We start from the raw sequence: 18,545 nt of genomic DNA, 5'->3' as shown, positions 1-18,545 counted from the left end.
GTATTCACTCACTTTTATTTCTTTCTACATTGGGAATTCAGCCTTCAACATATGATCATTTTAAGAAACCTTTATCTAAATCATGGTAAGTGTGAAACAAAAGACATACTCATGAAAACTAAAATGATCGATATTAACATCTTAAATATATTTATATCAGTTTCTTAGAATTTTATTGCTGGGAAGATAGCCCATGACCACAGCAATTCTTATAAAAGAAAATATTTAATTGGGATTAACTAATAGTTCGTCTGTTTTCACTTTGCCAAAAAGCATGAGAGCATATAGGCAGATTCAGTGCTGAGAGTTCTACATTGTGATCCACAGAGAGCAAAAGCAGACTGTCAGTCAACTCTAGTCTTAGCTTGAGCATATGAGACACACAGCCTGCCTCAGCAGTGACATTCTTCCTCCCAAAAGGCTACAACTGCTCCAAGTAGTGTCACTTTCTATAGGCCAATCATTCAAACATGAGTTTATGAGGACATCTCTATTAAAACTACCACAATAAGTGTACAAAAATAGGGAGAAAATGGAACTGAGTCACTGAAACATAATGTTCTCAAAAGTTGAGAAAGTAAGATACCTTTGTGGAAAATCATACACTTTAACTTTATAATTGATTTATGACAAAGTCAAGATGTTCAAATCATGCTCACAAAATAAAATAGTGCTTTTTAAATTTGTAAACAACAAATCAGTATATGGGTCAGGAAAAAAGGCAATGTGACCCAATTATATTAGATCACTTTAACAGAAATGTATATATCTTTAATATAAAATTGTAGGAGGTAGTATACATAGTCAATTATGATAACACATTTTCCCACTAGAAAATATAGTCTGGAAGTATTTTGAAAGTTCAGTACCAAATAGATAGCTTGTCAGGTGTTTCTACACAGTATAGAATAAATCTCTTTTTTGCCCGACAAGAATAAATGTGCTATTTCTTTTGTATTTTGATTTTTAAGTTTGAGCCAAAAGTGCCACTGAAATCAGCTTCCAAGAAGAGGAGATAAAATAAACTCTCGAAAGAGCTGAGCCTGTCAAAGTCTATGAAAAAAAATCTCTCTCAATTCTCAAATAATAGATGCTGAATACGTAAGTAAAATTCAAGTGATGGCTTGGTCCTTCTCACATTTAAATTAAGTTTTCTTGTTCACACCAATGCTGGATTTCAGCATCTTCATTTTACCACTCTTGGCAGAAAAACTACAGTGGGATCTATAAATATTAGAGTTTTCATTGATGTCACTCCCAATTTCTTTTCACCATAATGAGACCAATTCCAGTAGAAAAGAGATGAATGAAGAATACTCAAGACTTAGTTGCTATGGAAACCTGCAATGTCTTTTCCTCATGATTAGACATTGAAGTAACTGATTTTTGTTCTTTCTTTTCTTAATACAGGAGACTATATATATATCAATGCTGTGTAGCTCCTAAACTAATAATCTAGCATGTTATCCTTTGGGGCAGAATTCTATTTGCTTTATCACAAGAGTCCCTGAATTGCTATCAGATACATAGTAAATAAACTTTGAGTTCTTTTGCCAGCCACTTATATGATAAAAGAAAGTTCTGAGTTTGCATTAACCCCAAGACTGTACCTTTAAATTGATTGCATAAGAAACGGATAAAATGAAAATAATTTCCTGTGAAATAAATTCTGCTTACTGATACAATTTTGCATATGATTGTTGTCTTACATGTGAGTAGGTGCACTACACTTTTATTATCCCTTTGTTTTGAAATATTTTACTTTTTCTTTTACCTTTGAGATTACAATATGACTCTATTATTTCTCCTTTTCTGTTTCTCCATTTAAACTTTACCATATACCCCTATTTTCTCTAATACAAACTAATGCAGTTTATATTAACTGGGTATTGACAAGTCAATATAGTCAATTCTAAAGATGACAATGTAGTAAAAAAAAATTTGCTCTTAGGCCTTTTTTTGGCTAATAACAGTCAGAAAATTTTCCCACAGGAAGATAATCTTCATGGTATTACATAGTTTCATAAAATAATTTATATACATTGAATTGTTATATGAATTAGAAAACCTTAGTCATTTAATCTTTAATAGGAAAACTCAGTGTTTCATCAATTTTGACAATGTCTGGGACATTTGCTTCTTGCTATCGATTATATTTTTTTATATCTAAAACTTTTATAGGCAAGTCTACCTCCTCCCTCTAGTATTCCCACTCTGCATAATCAAGCATTCTAAAATCTATCCATAAATATTTATCAATACTACTGTGATTGTAGTATTCTAATTTAATCTGGAAAAGTTTAAAGTGATTTTTTAGGAATAAGCAAGATTGGTTCTACATAATGCAGTTTTTATATATCTATTAAAATAAACTATTAACAAATATTTGAAATAAATTCAAAATAGAATAAAACTATTTTTCATTCACATATTTCACATTATAGTCATGTATTAAAGATACTAGGTAACGTAAGATGATCATATTTTTCTCTTCATACCTACTCCATCCTTCATCAGACCTCAAGAAAAGAAAACTCAGTCTTGCTCTCTGCTTTCTGTTTCAGTGCTAGCTCAGTGGGTTGTCCTCTGTCTTATCTAATATCTTACCTTGAAGACAAGACTAACAATTGTGTAGCAAACAAACCTGAATCTGACATGCTTTTCTTCTTACTAGTGAAGCTATTGCCTCAATGTAGAAGTGATACACATTCATCTATAACACTACCTCGCACTGTATATAAGCCATGATTTAGTTGACATCATTTGGAAATACTCATCCTTTTTCATGCTTGTAAGAAATAACATATAAGAATAGAAAGCCTTCTCTTTTCTCAGAGGTGTCTCCCCTTGTTTTGTTTTCTATCATATTAATGTGACTCTTTCTATCTATTATTTAGTCTATTGCTAAGCTTTTCTGTTTAAAGCACATTTTTTTACTTGGAGGTATTAGTTAAAAGCAGTTTACTCTTTCCTCCTAATTATTGTCCAGTCTTCAATATTAGTATTTTCTTAAAAAGAAAAAATGTATTTGTTCAAATAACATTTTATATAATATTAGCATAAACATATGTAAATACATTTTTATCTTCAAGAAATTCTTGATGCCCTTAATATTCTTTATTAAACTTATAGATTCTTCTCTCATATAATACATCCTAACCACACTTTGCCCTCCCTCCACTCTTCCCATCTACTCAGGCACCTCCCCTATCCCCCACATCTACTCTTGCTCTACTTCTTATTTTAAAAAAAGCAGATCTCCAATAATCAACAGCAAACATGACAAAACAGGATACAATAAGACAAAGCAAAAGCCCTCATCTCAGAGCTAGACAAAGCAACCCAATAATAGGGAAAGGGTTCCTAGATCTTGAACATGAACAATATAAGTCTTCAATCTTCACATAATACTATGTTTTGATCTTCTGTGCTCTTATGTTTGTGTGTTGTATGACTTGTCCAGGCCAGCTGGACAATCAAGTACAACCTTTAGACCCTGTGGAGAGGACTGATATGTGTGAGAAAATAAAAATTCACAGTCAAGAAGTCTGGTCAAGCTGGCAAAGATTTTATAGTTCACACAGGTTATATACTCTGAAAATAGGATATGGGGAGGGGTAGGAAAGGAAATAGGGCTTTGCAGGTGGAGGAAGCTGTGGGGTCTAACTAAGTTATTCTTACAAAGCCTTGGTATTACCAGGGGTTCTAAAAACATCTATCTAGCAGGATGTTGGCTAAATCTAGACATTAGGAGGAAGGGTTACTAAGGTGGGCTGCTATGAGGCCTTGTTTGAAGTTCTGAGAACTGACAAGTGAATAATGGAAGGTAAGCAGAAAGAAGAATAGTAGATAGGAGAGCCAAGGGTAAGTGTCTGCCAAGAGTAAGGCCTTGCAATGGCTTCCCACAGTATGTGTGTGTACATAAACATACATATGTATTTGGCTGGTTGACTCAAGAGATTTCTACATTTTCCAGTTTGGAAGGACATTTCTACAGAAAAGATGTTTTCTCTTAATGTTAGTGTTCTAGATCAGAATTATTAATCGACTTTCAAGCTTCAGTTTTCTGATTTCATAGTTTATGTACATACTTCTTAAAGGTTTAATCACCCAAAAAGTTTAGTGCAATTAAAAACAAATGCATAGCCAGATAATAATTATATACTGTTTCTGCCTGACAGAAGGAATGATTCTGAATAATTTATTCATAAATAAAATGACGATGCTTTTGTTCATTAGCCTGATTTGAGTATTACTCAATGTCTACGTATCTATCAGGCCACCACAAAATATCTGATTAATGTGAATTTTTAAAACATAAAACAAAAATCTAAAGATAATTTTACACAATTATTGTGTGCTTATAGATTCATTACCGATTTTAAATACAATATATTAAATAAATAAATATCAAGCATTTCTATATATCCATGTAATTTAGCCCATCTTAAATAATACTTTCTAGGCTCTTTATAAATTAACTACTCTACTCATTTAATCTTGAATCTAGGCTGGTTTTATGACTTTTTACAACCAATGGTCTATAGAGTATTTGGAGGTCTATTACAGTAGTGACAAATAGTTGTTCCAATAAGATAAGACTTGAATCCAATCTACACATTCTTGTAGAGACCCTATGTATAACAAGCAAAAATAAAATAAAATAAAATAAAAAATAAAAAAGAGGACCCATTATTTTTAACATATTTGAGGTTGAATCTTCCCCTACACTTCTCTTACTGGAGTCAAGAACCAGTCATGTAGACCAAATTGAATTGCCATAGAACCATATGAAAGTCTGTGTCAAGTCAACTAATCACATCATAAGAAAAGAATTGCCAAATGGAAGGGGCATTGAAAAGTAAACTGGAATCTCAGTAAATATATAGGGTTAAAGATGTATGTTTTTCTGTATGTTACAAGAAAATATCAGTCACTCTTGAATAACTTTCTTTAAGCTATTTCTTTATTAGTAACTCTAGCAAAGACTCAAAGCAAAACCATTCACTAGAGAGTAGATCACAATTATCTGTTTATGCACATTATTACAAACAGTTATGTCATTGCATTAATCTACAATAAAACTATGTGATAATATATTTTTGACATAGTTATTTTATATCTATAATATTCCTATCTCACAGTAGTATTTCAATATTGTACAATCTTTAACAATAACATGTGCAATTATTGAAAGTATTAGCACAGATAGTATAAAACCATCATTGTTTATTTTCTTGAGTTGTTTATTCCTTAGAATAATTCACATTCCCTGGTGTCAGCTCCTTCCTGGCAGGTCCAGGAGAAAGAAGAGACGTCCTAGTCCCACCAGGCCTCTTCTCCAGGGCTGAGAGGGATAGCAAGTATTGATGGCCCAGAAGAAACACAGAGTCAGGAGTCTTGTTGAAGCAGGAACTCAACTTTATTGTATAAGCCTTTCACTTGTATAAACTTGGAGCATAGGGAAGGGGATTTTTGGTGGGGTGAGATGACATTGGAGGTGGGGAAGAGTGACTGAGAGTTCAGGGTGACTGACAAGGCTAATGGCAAAGCTCTATACCAGCAATGGGGCAGGGCAGAGTCAGGGCCAAACAGGTCTTGCTGAGTCACCCTGATACAGAAGTGACTATAACAGGTCTCAAAACTCAAGCCAGGCTCAGGTTCTCCCACAAAGCCACAGAAACTCAAGCCAGGTTCCGATTAGTCCCAAGGCCCAAAACAGACCCCAAATGGAGCCCAACACCCTGAAAAACATATTTTCTAGTTAATCTAGTCAATTAATTGACTAAATTCAATAATTCTTAGGTCATAAAGCAATGTGTGATACTAGGTCTTCTCCTTGGGGATGACCTATTTGTAAACTTAATATGTTCCACAAAAAAAAAGTATACACATTTGTGTACATCTCAGAAAACAAACACAAACCTAAGGCTCCAAAATTTTTCTAGCTTTCTTTGATGAAATATCATGTAATTCTTTCTTCCATAATTCAGTGAAGTGATCTTACTTCTTATGTCTTTGTTATATCACACCTCTGATCTGTTGCAGCACATCACCTTCTGTTTTTAAAGGTTTTCTCTCATCTATGATATATGTGGTTTTATTAATTTTACACATGTTAAACAGATTTTATTAAACAATATAGACTTTCCTGTCCTTGTTCATTTCATTCATGACTCATCATACTTTAACACTAGTACCAGCACTTAATAATGACTTCACCAAAGTCCAATAAACTTCAATAATGCTCACAAATATAATATCATGTAATTTATAGGGAGAATATGAAACAAACATCATTCATTTCCCAGATTAGTTACATTTGTAGTTTAGACTTAAATTCATGAATCTAAAAACAAATCTTTTAGGAACATTTTCTCTTGGATTCGGTGTCTACCTGTTACTGCAATTTCAGTGTGCTATGTTTTAAAACACTTAAGGAAGCATGGAACAAAGCAGTCCTTTGTATAATTCAGATTCAGTCCTGAATGTATTAAGTATAATGTAATAACCACACAGTGAATCATGTGTTACAACAGCACAACATAGATTAGAGCAAGAGACAACCTTGAGTAGAGGAGGCATTAGTTAGAGTTGAAAAGTATGTCAGGATTAGAAACTCATCAGAAGAAGGAATGAATCACTGGTACTAGTAGACCACTTACTACAAGAAGGTTCTCCTTTCTAGGTGGTAGAGAAAATAAAAGAGAGAGGATAACTGCTACCCAAGCATTCCTCTGATGTAATACTGCAGACAATCTTTGCAACACCTTAATGCCAGACTTTATTTGTAACCAACCACAATGACAAGTAGGCTAGTGTTAGTCAAAAATATCTGAAAATTTCTCTACTTTTTACTTAAAAAGTAAATCTCTTTCTCTCCTTTCACACACACAGACACACACACACACACACATACACACACACAAACAAAGAAACACATACAGAGAGACAGAGAAGCTGAGAGATCAGTGTGTCGGCTGCATCTCATGCAGACTTTGATCTCTTGGAGAGATATTTGTTTTGTCACACTGGATGCATTGGGCAAGATATTCCTTTTATAGCATACTGTTTGGATCTACCTGGACACTTAGCCAAGGAATGACTCACTAGACTTAAGTAATAGAATATTTTTGAAACAACAGTGTGCTTTGACACATAAAATGCTTAGGAAATGTGTGAGATACAAGATGAGGATCAAATACTAGCATACTGTTGTTGTCCATGCTCTAATGGAGTTGAGCTATTTAGAATGTATTGGTTAAAATATATGACAGTAAAATTTAAAGATAAATAAATAATATATTTACTTTTTATGAAATAATGAATACTAATTGGTTCTGCACAAATGAAAATTTATAAGATTCAAATTAGTCATTTTAAGCTAAATCATATGCATTTACATTAAAAAATATCTTTCTCAAATCAGCTTGCCACATACAAGGATGTAATGTACTAAAGGCAGGCATTGTTCAGACAAAAAAAAAAAAATGAAGATCATATCATCCTAAGTGAGGTAACCCAGACCCAAAAGGACATGCATGGTATGCACTCACTTATAACTGGATGTTAACCATAAAGTACAGGATAATCATGCTATAGTGCATATATCCCAAAAAGTAAAATTAACAAAAAGAGCCCAAAGTAGGATGCTTCAGTCTTACTCAGAAGGGGAAATAAAGTAGACATCAGAGGTAGATAGAGGGAAGGGTTTAGGTAGAAGAGGGGGATAGAGGGAGAAACTGACAGGGGATGAAGAGTGGGAAAGGCAGTGGGTAGAGAACAAAAATTGGCAGCAGGTTGGGCAGGGTGTCTCTAGAACTTGCCAGAGACTTGTAAGGGGTAACTCCTAAGAAGTCTATGGTGTGATTCTCACTCTGACTCTTAGTAGTGAGAGATATGGATCCTGAAGTGGACACCTCCTCTAGTCAGAAAAGACTGACAATGGAGGGATAAGGACACAAACTCACCTATAAAACCTTTGATCAAAAACACGTTCTTCCTAAAAGAGGTGCAGTGACAAAGATGGAACAGAGACTGAGGAAATGGCCAACCAATGGCTGGCTCAACTTGAGACACATTCCATGGGCAAGAACCAATCCCTGACACTATCAATGATATTTTATTATGCTAGAATACAAGAGTATTGCCTAACTGTCCTCTGAGAGGCTCAACCCAACAGCTATTGAGCAACAGCAAAACATTAGATGGAACCTGGGGAGTCTTATGAAAGAATTGGGCAAAGGATGACGGACCTGAAGGGGATAGGGCATCTGTAAGAAGAACAATAGAGTCCACTAACCTGGATATTTGGGGGTTCCCAGAGACCAAACCACCAACCAAAGTATGAGCATGGGCTGGATTTAGGCCTGCAGAATGTATGTAGCAGGCATGCAGCTTGGTCTTCATTCAGGTCTCCCAACAAGTGGAGTCATGTCTGTCTCTTACTTTCTTGCCTGTTTGTGGATTCTATTATCCAAATTGGGCTAGCTTGTCTGGCCTTCATGAAAAAAAATGCACCTAGTCCTGCAGTGACTTGAGAAGCCAGGATGGTGTGATACCCAGTGGGGGCATCTCCCTTCTCAGAGGAGAAGGGGAGGGAGGGGCTATGTGAGTGGGGGATTGGGAGGGAGTCTTTCAGTATGTAAACTGAATAAAAAGTAAATTAAATAATCTCTATAGATAGATTTTGCACATAAGTTGTTTGAGAGAAGGTATTTGTAAAATGCAAAACAGATGTCTACTTTACCTTTATACCGAGAATTCCTGAAACTTGGCAATAAACTCATTGGGATATTAATGTGTCTCTGTATAAAAATTATACTCAGTAGCTTATAGCAATGACCAGCACTTATCTCTTAGAATTTGAATATAGAGCCCCTATAAGCTCATATATTTGAATGTTTGGTTATCAGAGAGTGGCATTACTTGAAAGTGATTAGGAGATATAGTCTTGTTGGAGTAGGTGTGACCTTGTTATTATGCTACTGGGGATGGGCTTTGGGGTTTCAAATGCTCAAACTGATCCCAATAGCTTTTTCTTCTTGCTGTCTGTAGCCTGGATGTAGAATTTACTATCAATTTCATTTCTAGCACCATGTCTGCCTGTGTGCTGTCATGCTTCCCACAATGCTTATAATGGACTAAACTTCAGAACTGTAAACTAGCCCCAATTAAATGTTTTCAGAGAGAGAGAGAGAGACAGAGAGAGAGAGAGAGACAGAGACAGAGACAGACAGAGAGGAAGGAGGAGGAGGAGGAGGGGAAGGAGGACAAGGAGGAAGAAAGGAAAGAAGGAAGGAAGGAAGAAAGGAAGGAAGGAAGGAAGGAAGGAAGGAAGGAAGGAAGGAAGGAAGGAAAAAAGGAAGAAAGGAAGGAAGGAAAGAAAGAGGGAGAGAGATAGGAAGGAAGGAAGGAAGGAAGGAAGGAAGGAAGGAAGGAAGGAAGGAAGGAGATAGGAAGGAAGGAAGGAAGGAAGGAAGGAAGGAAGGAAGGAAGGAAGGAAGGAAGAAAGGTAGGAAGGAAATCACAATCTACCTTCCCAGTGAAACAACACATTAATTGAGACTCAATGTGCAAGGGTTTTGTTACCTACTTTTAACATGCATTTAACCTCTATGGATTTCTGTTGGTAGCGAAGTTCTAAGTCAAGGATCCTTGAGCTCTGGGGATATGAATCATAAATCTCACTTCACAGATGATTATGGTGGATTTTCTAGAGAACAATCTCAGATATCATTTGCAAAGCTCCTTAAATCTTTGAGCCTATATACAAAAGTCCTCAGAGGTACACTGTTATTTTACTCTGTCATCCAGGACCATTTCACAATAGTGCCAACTCTACTTAAAACCTATTTGGCTGTATTTGTTAAGTCCACAGAAATTTCTAACTCTCACTTATCTACCCTAACCTATTTTAAATATTTCTTCATCAACCTTTGCCACTGACTTGTTGTGAAGTAATTTGTACCTTTACTTCTTAAATACTTGTTAAATTAGAATCAATGTTCTGGCTAACTTACTGCAGGACATTTTTCACAATATAGTGTTTTAGTTTCAAAGACACTTCCTGTTACTTAAATCTGTGCTTTATATCAAACTCAACTTATGAATGTCTCACAATCATACACATTGACAGTAGAGAATTCTCCATTTTCCTGTGGAAATATCACTTATTGTTTCTCAGTATAAAGTAGTTTCGCGAAATGATGGTTGTTGTCATTGAAAAGCATTTCTTTTCTGATTTCTCAGAGACATTGAGATCTAAGATGCTTTATTCCATTTAGTGTGTTAAGATTCTATTCTCAATTTTACATCCTGGTGATTAAACTCTGTCATTCGGCTATAAATTGAGTAGGTGAAGTTAATTTGATTGTAGTTACAAATGTGATTATATTACTAGTTTTTGAGGATGGTTGAAAAATGCAGATTATTTCAGCTTATTGTGAATGACAGAAGTTTACACAGAGGTAATCATATTTACCATGAGTCTCTCAGATAATATAAGGTGATAATAAAAACTTAAGTTTTTAACATCTATAAAGTAATTAATATTTTGACTTATGTTTTAATTATTGTGGCAATATTTTTTATCACATTCACACTTTCTCCAAAAAAAAGGACTGATATTCTAACTCATCTCTACTTAGCCAACTTGTCATTAGATGGCAAATTCATATCGCCAGAGATTATTACATCATGTTGGAGTTTTTCTTTGGTGTAGTCAAATTTAAGTTTCTCTTAAGATTATGTTTGTTTCACAGTTCATACAGAAATAAGAGTTGGGGAATGTGGCCCAATGCCTTATAGCAGACACAGGGTGATTGCCAGATGACTTTAGGTTTTTTTTTGTAGTACTCTTATCATGATTCACAATAACCTGTAATTATAGTTTCAGTGTAATGGTATCTATTTTAAAAGGATCTATATCAAGAGTGACAAATAAATTAATGCTGTCAATGTCATAGTGACTTTGCATACTCGGACTGAATCTACCCCAAACAATGCATAGAGTACACATGATAGCCAAGATGAGTCTTTTGGTCATTCACAAGTCCATACCTCACATATTACAAATAGATACGTTGCAGTACAAAACAATGCTTAGAATGTTTTAGTTCAAGCTTATGCTTGAGTTGCTTTGAAAAAAAAAATCAAGGCAGAGAGGAGAGATTTAAAACGTTCATGAAAGAGTAAGAAAGACTAGTTACTTTTAATTGAGCACTACTTCAATTTGCAGTTCTACGATAATGGAGCTGCTAAATGTGCCATGAAACTGTATTGGGGGGAACCTAATTAAATTGAGTGAAAGCATTGGCCACATCCTGTAGCTGAGGAAATGCTGCACTCAAGGTTTGGACTTGTGATGTGCAACTGAATAGGGAGGTGTAAGCTATCCCAATGAATGACCCTGAAATATTCTTCTAAAGAAAACATTCAACTATAGAAGTTTGATCTAATCAGAGAGTTTTTAACTTGCTGGGCTACGTTCTTTCTTAGGCATGTTCTAATTTCTTTTCAACCATAGTTTTACCATCTTTTCTCAAGATGGTGACTTAGCTCCGTCATTTCTTAATGAACTAAGTTTGAGGGGAATCGTGTAGTTTTCACAGATTGGTTTTAAAAATAAAGCATGTATGGCATCAAGAACTCATTTTAGCTGAATGTTATGTGAGTCACTTTGTAAGTGACAGACTTAACCAAATTTTGTTCTAGCTATGGTCTCCAAAGAAAGTCACTAATGAAGGGTGAATTCTCAAAGTCAGTTATGTATATCTGTAGTAAAACATATAACTACTGACACTGAATTAAAGATGAATGACTTTCCTAGTGAGAAATAGTGTCTCAAGCTTATTTGATGTTGGATCACAATTGTACTGCTTTTCTTACCTGGTCCTTGAGTTGTTTTCTCCAAGATACTGAAGGCCATTCAAAAATTGAAAGCTATTTTTTTATCATCTTCATGCCACCACATGTTTTAATGCTGATGATACTTCTTATTTTAAAACAAATATTATTGTAGCATTAATCTACATTGTCTTTTAAAAACATCCAAGTTTTAGTGTGATAACATCATATAAACCTCAAAATGATTCATAAGTTTCATCAAAATATCAAATGGTCATTAGAAGTTCAATCATTCCGGTTTTCTTCTGCAATATCTCTTTTAAAGACACTTAAATATGTTTTTTGTTGCATTTAGGATTTGAATACATTGTTCATTGATTTAAATGACTGTATCATTGTTTCTAATACTGTTGTCTTGGATTTTCTCTAGTAAGTGTTTGTGCCACTTACATGTCTAGTATCAACTCAACAAATATTGACTCTATATTTTCAGATGATGTTGCTTTTTCATTGCTATTTTGCCCTCTCCACTTTCTCCACTCCCACTTACTTATTTCAGAGTCACATTCTAGACATAGCTGTCTCAAAAAATAGAAGATTTAATTCATTATTTCAGATATCCCAGTCCTAAATAATTTCTACTTCTCCCATAACAACTTCCTTCCATGACTCTGTAGTTTGAAATTATAGGATCAGTCCCATGACTAAAACATTCCCTTCTTAGACACATTTCCTCTGGTTTTTAACTCAGTACTTAAGAAATTATCAAACCACAGATAAATTTAAATTTGTCTGGTTTTAAACACAATCACATTACCTCCAATGATAATTGAAATCTTGAAATTACAAAGCCTAGGTGCTTAGCATTTTCTGTTTGTGTGTGTGTGTGTGTGTGTGTGTGTGTGTAAGAGAGAGAGAGAGAGAGAGAGAGAATTCGGTTTATTACATTTTTCCTGTATTTCGTTCCTACTACAACATATTTGTAGTTGAAATATTGTTGTTTTAGGATATATTTTTTTCATTTTTCCTTATTTTATTTTTCTACCTGCTTTTAAATACAGTAATTGACACATCTGTCTTACATCCTGTGATACTCGTGAAAAATACATCACTGAAATATATATATATATATATATATATCTTATAACTTAAAATACAGTGGCATTTGAATCATAAAATTAATATAACTTATTCAAGCATATTCCTCATCGTGTAATTATAAGATTAATTAGATGAATTGTGTGTATCAAGCTGGAAGTTAGAACTTTATGTGTAATCATGTTAGTGAGAGTTAGCCATGGAATATATACACAATAGATATTCCTAATACAGATAAAAGCAACATGGGCTGATACTTCTTGTTGTTTTAATTAAAATAACTTTCCACATTTTATAAATATATTAGTATATTTGTATCTGTGTATTTTTGTGTGAGTGTGTTTTGTGTGTATGTTTCACATAACTTTACCCTAAAGAAATACAATTCACAGTTAATTATTTTGTGATATTTACCCATGACTCCAAGTTGACAGCTCTTATATCTGTATGTCTGGAAGCAAGAAGGATGAAGCTTGTGAGAAGGGCACATCACCCAGTTCATTAGAGCATCTTTCAAAGTCTGCCAGGTGGCCAAGTGCCAGATGATCAATTACACATCATCAGTCTGATTCTAGTTCAACAGAGTCTGTTGAATTCAAGAGATGTTTTGAAAATACTATGGATATCTATACACAGACTGAAATCTCCTGATACAGTGGAATAAAACAATTGTTCGTATTTGAAGGCAAACAGAAATTCCAGCCCTAAGAACTTCATGAAATAATTGATAGAAGATTTTAGGAATCAAAAGATGACTTTACATTTTAGTGTCAATAAGTTCATTCAAACCTTAAAGAAGCAGACAGGGGAGGAGATTAGAAAACAGTAGTAGTCATTGTAGTATATGTCCTAGACTCATTTTCATGCAGTTATAAAACCTGTTTTATACAATTATAATCACTTCTATTAAAAGTTATTTGGGAGATAATTTACTTTGGACAGCATACTATCAAGGACAACTGATTGTCCATCAATAATAAAGTAAACATTCATATTGTATCTTGAACTGACTTTCTATTAGTGATCCAAATAAAGCCTTCAGAATTTCAGTCAGAAAACAATCTTTATGTGTTTCTCAATTATTATAGGTAAAAATTGCTGGAGAACTGCAGGGTTCCTCACTCCATGCTGTGTACTATTGACTGGGAATGCCCTGGGTTCCTCCAGCTGGAAGTTTGGCCTGGCTGCTCACTAAAGGCCTCTCCATGGCTCCTCACACACGAGGAAGTCCATGGGTTTTTACAGGCTTTAATGTCATGGAGGATGTAGATGGATCTGGATGCACCCTCCTAAACCCAGGGCCAACCTGAGTTAAATAGGGAGGGGAAGAAGGGGGAGGGGCTGTGGAGGAATGCTTAATTGACTCCAGCCTCTGGCCTTCAGGTACCTCATTAGTATGTAACTCTCTCTAGGGACTGAGGCCTGTTTATCATGCCCTCCACCTGTGTAAGTGACTGAAGGGTGCAGGTTGAATGGAGATTAGACCTCCTGTCAGGAGCCTGGAATCCACAAGCCAAGAACCAGGAAACCCTTCCATAGCCTGACAAATTATCAGGTGGGAATATTAACAAATGGGTATGTTAATTTAGTCACTTTCTTTAATGATCTAAATTATTAATAAAATAATATGCATCCTAGATGTTTCAGCACCCATATACATCAATTGAAAAAAAAATTTCTTTCATACTTGTACTGGTTTTGTAGTGTATTCATGATAACTACAAGTGCCTTTCAATTTTATTTAAAAATTTGAGATAAACTTTACTTAAATATACACTTACTATACTCCTATGTGATTTCTCATTCAAATAGCAATTATTTTTAGGTAATTTGTTCTCACTGCTAAAGTTTGAAAATGTCAAAACTAAATCTTTAAGACATTTTTTAAAGACTTGTAAGCATGATTCAAGCCTATCACTTAGCTCTTGATCAGACCTTAGTTCTCTGATGACATTCACTTTAAAGGTGAGTGAAGGAAAAACTGAATGAAGAGCAAATGAGTTATGAACCTGAATAAAATTAAACCGACCAATTGACTATTTTCTATTAATTTTTGAAAAACTTTGTTGTACATATTAGCATAAGAAGTATATTCATTAGTTTTTAATATTTCAATCTGCTAACATTAAAATGAATCTCACCTTTTATTTCATTTCTATAATTTCAAATACCTTTGCAGAGTCACCTTGAAAGTTTCATCTGAAATAGGAAGGTCTGTTCGTGGGGGTTATCTCCTTTCTCAGTATGATTTATCCTAATTATCTTTTAATTGGATGCTTCAATAGGATGTCACAGGAAAGTACACTTCTAAAAAACTTAACTCATTAGATTTCACTAATTACACTGTCCTTCAAGACTTTTCCAAAGAACATTCTCTTTTTTAAGACATCTGAAAAACAGATTTCACAAACAGCAATCATAATACAGTGACAAAAGTTGGAAAGGACATGCTTATATTGTTGACTGGATGTATCTTCAACAGAAGAACCTCACAAGCACTGGATGAATTTCCACAAGAACTAAGCTTAATTGGTATTCAAAAGTGCTTGATGATGAATCGTGTTCTAATCTTCATTTTCACTTTATCTAAATAAATGATTTAGAAAACAGTTTGCTATATCACAGAATATTAGTTGTGAAAATATAGAAGCTGGACATTTAGATCTACAAATTTCTAGTGTTCAGTGAGTTAAGTGATATTTGTATTAAACATGTCTGTGCTTTGTTTTGAGCTTAAAAATCAGAACTCACTGCATAAGGTCAGTCTGATCATGAGGTGATAAACACAATGAAAATATAGAAATGTTGCCGTAAATATGCATAAAGAGTGACATACTTTAATAAGCAGGATTAAAGGATAAATCATCAAGATCATTTCAATGTCAGTTATCAGAACCTTATTTTAATCTCAGAACACAGTGAGAAAAAGCATAACAGTGTGGTTGTTTCAGTAGAAGACAAAATATACCTGACTACACTAATTATTAAAAAACAAATATCCATCCCAGACTTCTAAGCATATAAACATATTTTAAATGGTAAAATATATGAAAGTAAAAATAACATCAGAGTTTTGTCGAAGACATTTGTAATTAGACAATTTATTTTAATTTATTCAGGTAACATTTTAATTTAAGCTAAATGATCAGGGCTGGGGAGATAATTCAGTGATTAAAAGTGGCTGTTGTTCTTGTGGAAAATCAAACTTCAATTCTTAGTACCCATGTGTTCAACAACAACCATTAGAAATCCTAATTCCAAATTATCTGAAGCCCTCTCCTGGCCTTTTTTCAGGGCTCCAGGAATACAGGTGGTGCACATACCTATATAGAAGCAAATCTCTATATCACAAAAAATAAAAAGAAAATGTAAAACAACAACCAAACATTTTTAATCACACATGTGTACAATAAGATGTACATTTTCTACTTTTAGAAAGTAGTTACGTATTCTACCTAACACATAGAATTAACATTTATTAAGATAATTGATTTTTTATACAGTGACAATAAAGATGTTTAAAACATGTTGTATATGCAATAGTTAAATTTTATATACCTAAAAATGCATTTTATGAAGCTCAATTCATAACTGTATAAAACAATATTTATTTTAAAAATATATTTAATTAACAATAGTGGAACCAATGCCTGAAATAATGAAAATCCAATATAGATGAATAAAATACAATAGTAAATTAAAATTCATGACTTGTATTATGAATACATGATACTATGGGGATTTTTCCAAGGTGTTTAATTGCATTCAGATACATTTTATTCTAATAAAATATTATGATTGTATTAGACTTATTATAATGTGATATAGAAACAGAAGTGTAATATACCATGATATGCTTCAAAATAAAAATCTATGTTGCAGAACAAACAAACACATAATATTCTGGATAAGAAAAATCTAGACCTAGCTAAGATTAAATTAACCAAAACCAAGATGAATTCTGATATTTAATACTTCCTGGTCTTAAAATTCACATCAGCATTTTGAAAAGGAAAAGTCAATATTACATGGAAAAAAAATCAAAGTTTAACAAACAGTCCAGTTACTCATGAAGCTCTGTAAAGATCTCAACCTTTGCAAATATCTTTCTCTTTTTTTTTTTTGTGAGACACCACTAACATGTCTTTTTTCTTTTCTTTTTTTTTCCTTTTTTAAAATTGGGCATTATATTTACATTTCAGATTTTATCCCCTTACCCCACTTCCCCCTACCACCCAAAAACCTTTTATCCCATCCCCCCTCCTCATGCTTCTATGAGGCTGTACCCCACCTACTCCCCCGCCCCACTCCCCCCCTTCCCACCCTCACATTCCCACCCACTCTGTGTTCGTCCTTCATGGGACCAAGAATCTCCTCTCCCACCTATGCCTGACAAGGTCATCCTCCCCTACATATACAGCTGGAGTCATGGGTCCCTCCCTATGTGCTCCCTGGCTGGTGATTTAGACCCTGGGGAGCTCTGGTTGATTGGTATTGTTACTCTCCTCATGGGGTCACAAACCCTTTCTGCTCCTTCAGTCTTCTCTCTAACTTCTCTGTTGGGCAACCCTTGATCATATCAGTGGTTAGCTGTGAGCATCCCTCTGAATGTGTCAGTCTCTGGCAGACCTCTAAGGAGACAGCTATGTCTCCTTAGAAGCATGCACTTCCTGGATGGCTGGAAGTGCAAGTATCTCTTAGCAACATTGTTCCAGCACAATAGCATGTGAACTAGAGAGGAGGAAGGTGAGAGGCTTGCAGGAGTAAGAAAAACCAATGTTTAATTCAGCACAAAAATGCAACAGTAGTACTTGAAGAACAATAATAAAGAAAGATGAAACAGAGAACCATGTAAATCCAAGCAAATGAACCTGTGGATCTGTACTAAGTAGAAAGGATTGATGAACAGCTTTAACACAAGGTGTTAGTTAAGTCACAAAGTTGATGAGTTAAGACAGACTCAAGGCAGGTAAATGGAAGAAAGTTGAGTCAATAGTAATTTACTTTGTAATTGAGAAAAATGAACATATCCATGTCTATTTAGAAATAGGAATCCAGAAGACTGGTCCATAAAGTAGATGGCTTTATTTTCCATGTTGGTTTATCGCATAGAAGAAAGTATTGGGAACTTACTGGAATCTATGTATTTCAATTATCTACCAACCTATTCTCACTCACATATTACATTTGTTTCCAGACTCCATGTATATCTTGATTTCACATAATTTGTTTTAACAAATAATTTAAAATAGACCAGAGAGACAGAGAAAGAGACAGAGAGACAAAGGTAAAGAGACAGAGAGACAGAGAGAGACACACGGAGAGAGTCATAGAGACAAATAGAGACACAAAGAGACAGAGAGAAAGAAATACAGAGACACACAGAGAGAGACAGAGAGAAAGACAAATGTAGAGGGAGAGACACAGAGAGACAGAAAGACAAAGAGTCAGAGATAGACACAGAAAGAGAGACAGACTAAAAGACACACACAGAGAGAGAGAGAGAGAGAGAGAGAGAGAGAGAGAGAGAGAGAGAGGCTAATTGAAATTTTTCTCATAGCCTGGGTCAAGGTGATCACCACATCATGTATAATGGGTGG

The sequence above is a fragment of the Arvicanthis niloticus genome, chromosome 12 (genome assembly GCF_011762505.2).
Source record: "Arvicanthis niloticus isolate mArvNil1 chromosome 12, mArvNil1.pat.X, whole genome shotgun sequence".
NCBI lineage: Eukaryota > Metazoa > Chordata > Mammalia > Rodentia > Muridae > Arvicanthis > Arvicanthis niloticus.
This window is presented reverse-complemented; position numbering follows the sequence as displayed.